The sequence below is a fragment of the Aethalodelphis obliquidens genome, unplaced genomic scaffold (assembly GCF_003676395.1).
Source record: "Aethalodelphis obliquidens isolate GAN/ISIS:26980383/991018 unplaced genomic scaffold, ASM367639v1 scaffold48, whole genome shotgun sequence".
NCBI classification, from domain to species: Eukaryota; Metazoa; Chordata; class Mammalia; order Artiodactyla; family Delphinidae; genus Aethalodelphis; species Aethalodelphis obliquidens.
This window is the reverse complement of record NW_020837992.1, coordinates 2,510,575-2,516,789: the sequence shown is the minus strand read 5'-3', so window position 1 is coordinate 2,516,789 and position 6,215 is coordinate 2,510,575.

Here is a 6,215-nt window from a genome sequence, read left to right as displayed (position 1 = left end):
GTGTGTGTGTGTGTGTGTGTGTGTGTGTGTGTGTGTGTGTGTGTGTGTGTGAGAGAGAGAGAGAGAGAGAGAGAGAGTGTATATTTCTGTCAAAGAAGATGCAGTATTTTAATTGGCCGACATGACAAACAAAAGTTCAGTTCCTAAAAATAGCCTTGTAGGATACTACAAATTTAGACCACCTTTAGTTATAGTTCCCCAAAACTGGGTTGCTGACTTGATAAAACATCTTTTCAGAATTCTGACCCTAAGGGAACACGTGCTTCTAGAAAAAACTTGCTTTTCTCTACCTGTGCCTTTGAGATGTAAATATTCTACCACGGCTCTCAGGAAATTTTATCTTCCTCTTATCTACACCATTTCCAATTCCTCAGACTGAGGGAAAAGAAGAGAAAAGAGACCGTTTTAAACTTAACTTATTCCAACTGTTATTTATAAACTAGTGAGTTTTATATTATAAGACCTGATTCATGACTAAGCTTTAAAATGAAGCTATGAGATTGTGTCTGTCTATATGTCTATGTGTGCATTACAAATATATGTCTTTTCCTTTGGATGGTATTATCAAAATTAATTTGTAAGTGAACTCTGTTTAATTGGCTGAAAGGAAATTAAGCACTTATTTACATTCTCAGAAATAGAAAAGATATAAAATAAACTAATAAAAAAACAAGCACATATTTATTTTGTCACTAATATGATTCAATTAAAAACTAATGTGAAAAAAATCCAAAAAAAAAAGAAAGAAAGAAATAGAAAAGAAACTAACCCAAATTAATTTCAGGTTCATGTGATCTGCAAAATATTCAGTATTAAATTATTATCTGGTATTAAATTTAGTTTAAGGAACTTCCCTGGTGGTGCGGTAGTTAAGAATCTGCCTGCCAACGCAGGGTACACGGGTTTGATCCCTGGTCCAGGAAGATCCCACATGCCAAGGAGCAACTAAGCCCATGCACCACAACTACTGAGCCTGCGCTCTAGAGCCCGTGAGCCACAGCTACTGAGCCCACGTGCCACAAATACTGAAGTTTGCGCACCTAGGGCCCGCACCCGGCAACAAGAGAAGCTACCTCAATGAGAAGCCCGCGCACCGCAATGAAGAGTAACCCCTGCTCACTGCAACTAGAGAAAGCCCGCGTGCAGCAACGAAGACCCAACGCAACCAAAAATAAATAAATAAATTTATATTTAAAAAAATTTAAAAAGTTAGTTTAAGCTTGTTGGTTTAATTAACATAGACATGTCTTTAGGGGCATCAACATTAATACTTTTATTATACCTAGGTTTACTGAAAGTCAAAAAAGATCTTATTTCTTCCTTTCTGTTTTTTCTTTTTTTATTGAGGTATTGTTGATTTATAATATAATGTAAATTTCAGGTGTACAATATAGTGAATCACAAGTTTTAAAGGATATACTCCATTTATAGTTATTATGAAATATTTACTATATTCCCTGTGCTGTGCAATATATCCTTGTAGCTTAGTTATTTTGTACATAGTAGATTTTACTTCTTAACCCTCTACCTTATCTTGCCCCTCCCCCTTCCCCCTCTCCGTTGGTAACCACTAGTTTGTTCTCTGTATCTGTGAGGGATCTTATTATTTCTGTTACAAAAATTTCTCATCAAGAAAAATAACTTGATATAATGAAATTTTTATAAGTAAATTAAATGTAAATGAAATGAGAGTTTTTAGGTAAACTCTTTAGGAATAATTGTGTTTTAGGAATGTCTACTTAAAAATAATTTCTCCAAAATAGATAACTAATAACCTGCTGTAGAAAAAATAAATTAAATTAAATTTAAAAAAAAGAATAAATGGTAAGTCTTGAAATGATAGAATTATCTAAGAGAAAATAAAAACTTAAGAGGAAAAAAAATCTCTATATAAAATGTCGTTGAGAAAATATTTCTGACTTGAAATATTATCCTTCTTCACCAGTGTTTGTTAAAAAAAAAAAGAAATGTCTCTCCAGATTTTTGGTAGCTTGAAGCTTTAGAGTTTTGCTAAATTAAGTTAAATGATGGAAGTTTATTAAATATCTAGGTCACTTTCAAATAAAATAAGATACTGGAACATTAATTACTGAATGTAGGCTTCTTTTTACAGAAAGCTAAAGATATTTAGGACTATTAATAAATATTTTTGGTGCCACAACAAGATATTTTCTATCAGAAAGCATGTGTTTTTTGAAACAATAAGTACTATTTATGTTTGCCAGTCTACAGAATGCTAATGTAAAAGGCAAAAGATTTATATGACCTGAAGAGAAACATGAGTATGGATAGAATGCTAATGTAAAAGACAGTTCATAACTGTTTCCTTTTAAGTTTTCACTAGAAACTAAGGTTTTTAAAGGTTAAGAATTCTAATTAATATATGTAATTAAAACTACTAAAAATTAATAAGGAAAACATCTTTGTATGTGAGGGAAAAGAAGGTATAAGGAATGGAAATGCATTTTATTAAGGGAAAAGAGAATAATTTTGTCCTAAAGGTGATTATTTCTTTTTTCTTTAATTTTTAATATTTATTTTACTTTGTTTTTTTTGGCCACGTCATGCAGCATGTGGGATCTTAGTTCCCTGACCAGGGATCAAAACTGTGCCCCCTGTGGTGGAAGCGTGGAGTCTTAACCACTGGGCTACCAGGGAAGTCCCTCATTATTTCTAAATGGGAAAGAAAATAAGGGACAAATTAATATGAATATAGGAAGTGTACAAGGTTTATAAGAAAAAAAGAGTCTTTAGAAGGGAATTCCATGTGTGGTCAGGACTGACTAAAATTAGAGTACATTTAATTGATTAAGTAAATTTTAATATTAAAGATAAAATGGCGCACAACTAGAATTTGTTTCCCCTGTGTTAAGAGCACAAAGTTTTCTTGGAATATTGAGCTGCTTTTGATAACAGACTGTAAGTTTCTTCACCTTTTAAGTGACCCGTTGTAACTTTCTGTATTTGCCTTTGAAATCATTTACTATCACTTTGGTTAAGTGAATAAGTGTTGTTTCACAGTGACCCATGATTCTATTTCACCCAGTGTTTTAAATTTTTTAAAAAATATTTTTGACAAACTTCCCAAATATCAAATTCTAATTGAAGTTCCTTTGACCTCCAGCTAACTTTGGGATGTTTCCAAGGACCTCTGAGGCATCTGAGAGAGAGATATTAAACTAATTTAGGATTACTTGGAATGTTAAATTACATGAGAAACATTGTCAAATGAGTGGTAATAATCATCCTTAGGTTATATTTCATAGGTAAAATGGCATTAATATAAATTTTCTAGAAATTATATGAAATTTCTAAGGTTTAAATATGTCCTGATATAATGTTATATTCCTTTAATATTGTATGTCACAAAAATAATCAGATTTCTTTGTCTTTGCAATGTAATCAGATCTTTGTGCTTTTTTAAGTCTTTTGTCATTTATGGACAGTTATTGTTTTACACTAGTGCTTTTGCAAAAATGCTTCATCTTCAAGAAGATTCATAGAAAGGACTTTCTGACAAGTCCAGATTTCTGATAACTTTCAGATCATACTGCTGAACTGAGTAAGAAATTAAAGAATTCTAATGGAAAACCCGATGGCTTCATAAAACTGTTAACAAAAAGGATTAGTTACATAGGACTGAGTGATCTGATTAATATGGTTATAATTTTTAATGTTTTGTTGGTCTGAAATACTGCTGGCTTTTAATCTATGTTTTCCAAATGTAAGGAAAACATTCCCCTTAAGCTAATCATGACTTAACAGCAATTTGGTAAATTATACATTTGTAAGCAGAATCGGAACATTTACCTTTTCTCTCTACCTGATCCCTCTAGAAATTGGACACTCTTAAGTTCCCAATAGCCTTAACAGTTGAACAAGAAAGGCCACCTCCTTACTGGTGCAGGAATCTCAAGATATGTTAGGGAAACTGAGAAGAGAGGAATTCACCCAAATCTGTAGATATCACAGGCAGAATCTGACGGCAAGTCCTTGGCATAGCTTTCCCAGTCTTGAGAGGCTTCTTAAAAGTTCAATCTGAGGTATCTTATGAAAAATTCCAACACAGCTAATTTAAAATAGCCTTTGTGAATTCCCTGGCAGTCCAGCGGTAAGAACTCAGTGCTTTCACTGCAGGGACCCGGGTTCGATCCCTGGTCGGGGAACTAAGATCCCGCAAGCTGTGTGGTGTGACCAAAAAAATAAAATAAAATAGCCTTTGTGATCAATTACATGTATGTAAATAATCAGGCCAAGCTTGAAACCAGACTTATGTTGCAAAAAAAATTGGTCTTAATTTGGCTGTATTTGGTAGAAATTAGGGTAATTTTAGAAAAAAATATTATGTTTCAGTGGATATTAAATTCTAGTTTTGTTCATTGAGGTCTATGTTTACTGCTTAAGACTCACTTCCCAGACAGCTCCTTCTTGGTATGTTACATTATTGTAAAGTTTAATTGAATTATTAAAAGGATACTCTGTTTGTTTCTGAAGCTTATCACAGCAATCTATCTTTGGATGAAGATCAGATACCCCAGAACTTGCAACCAAGAGATTATGCATATGGGAAAGGACTGCTCCAACTTAGAAGAAAGGCCCCGTAATAGGTCGTCCTAAGTAGCTCAATCTCAGTAAAACTGAAGGGAATTGACTTTTGACTTCATATTTCCTTTAAGAAGGGCCTCTGCCCTGATCAGGTCTATAGAAAGGGCTGATAACCCCAAGTGACATCAGCATAAAATGATGATGACAGGGCTTCCCTGATGGCGCAGTGGTTGAGAATCTGCCTGCTAATGCAGGGGACACGGGTTCAAGCCCTGGTCTGGGAGGATCCCACATGCCGCGGAGCAACTAGGCCCGTGAGCCACAACTACTGAGCCTGCGCATCTGGAGCCTGTGCTCTGCAACAAGAGAGGCCGCGATAGTGAGAGGCCCGCGCACCACGATGAAGAGTGGCCCCAGCTTGCCACAACTAGAGAAAGCCCTCGCACAAAAACGAAGACCCAACACAGCAAAAATAAATAAATTAATTAATAAACTCCTACCCCCAACATGTTAAAAAAAAAAAAATGATGATGACAGCAGTAGTAGACAGCTGACCCAAGAATCCAGACCAGACCTGTAAGACGCATCCTACTAGTTCAGTTGAACTTTTTACCAAAGGTATGTCTCCTTATCAAAAGTGGAAGCTATTATTTTACTTGGAACCATAGTATTGCCTCCAATGTTCAGGATCAGTGGTCCCCAAACATTTTGGCACCAGGGACCAGTTTCGTGGAAGACAATTTTTCCATGGATGGGTGGGGGATGGTTCAGGCAGTAATGTGAATGATGGGGAAAGATGGGGCGTGGCAGATGAAGCTTTGCTCGCTCGCTCGCCCACTGCTCACCTCCTGCTGTGCGGCCCAGTCTCTAACAGGCCACTGACCGGTACCAGTCCACGGCCTGTGGTTTGGAGACCCCTGTTCGGGATAGAAAGAAAATTCTCTAGTGAAGTTGTCACAGAGTATAACTACCCATGACATATATCACTGCTTGCTTTAAGTCTACTGCTAGAAGCACATGTATGATATTTGTGCGACAATTTGGTATAATTGGTAAAAATGTATAGTCTATAAAATGTTTCCCCACTAGCATACCTCTGAGCTTGTTCACTGTGTCTGATTAGTTTTCTCTCAACGTGATAACTAGGCAAATATATACAAACAAAAGGAGGCACCAAGGGACATGGTGAACCTAGGGCAGGCAACAACCACCCTGGCATTGGGGGACAAGTATTTTTGATCATCAATGCTTTCTATTGAAAGATTTGCAAACACAGGGGAAATGATAGAAGAAATTTTCACATATTGAAGAATTGGGAAGTCATTCTGGCTTATACATGATTTAACTTAAACTTTATGCTAATTAGAACCACCTGTGTTGTGGCCTATCAAACATGCATTGTACATCTGCTTTAACCATTAAGGAAAAGAATGCATTTTGAAATAAAAAATAGACTAACAGGGCTTCCCTGGTGGCGCAGTGATTGAGAGTCCGCCTGCCGATGCAGGGGACACGGGTTCGTGACCCGGTCCAGGAAGATCCCACATGCCGCGGAGTGGCTGGGCCCGTGAGCCATGGCAGCTGAGCCTGCGCGTCCGGAGCCTGTGCTCCACAACGGGAGAGGCCACAACAGTGAGAGGCCCGTGTACTGCAAAAAAAAAAAAAAAATA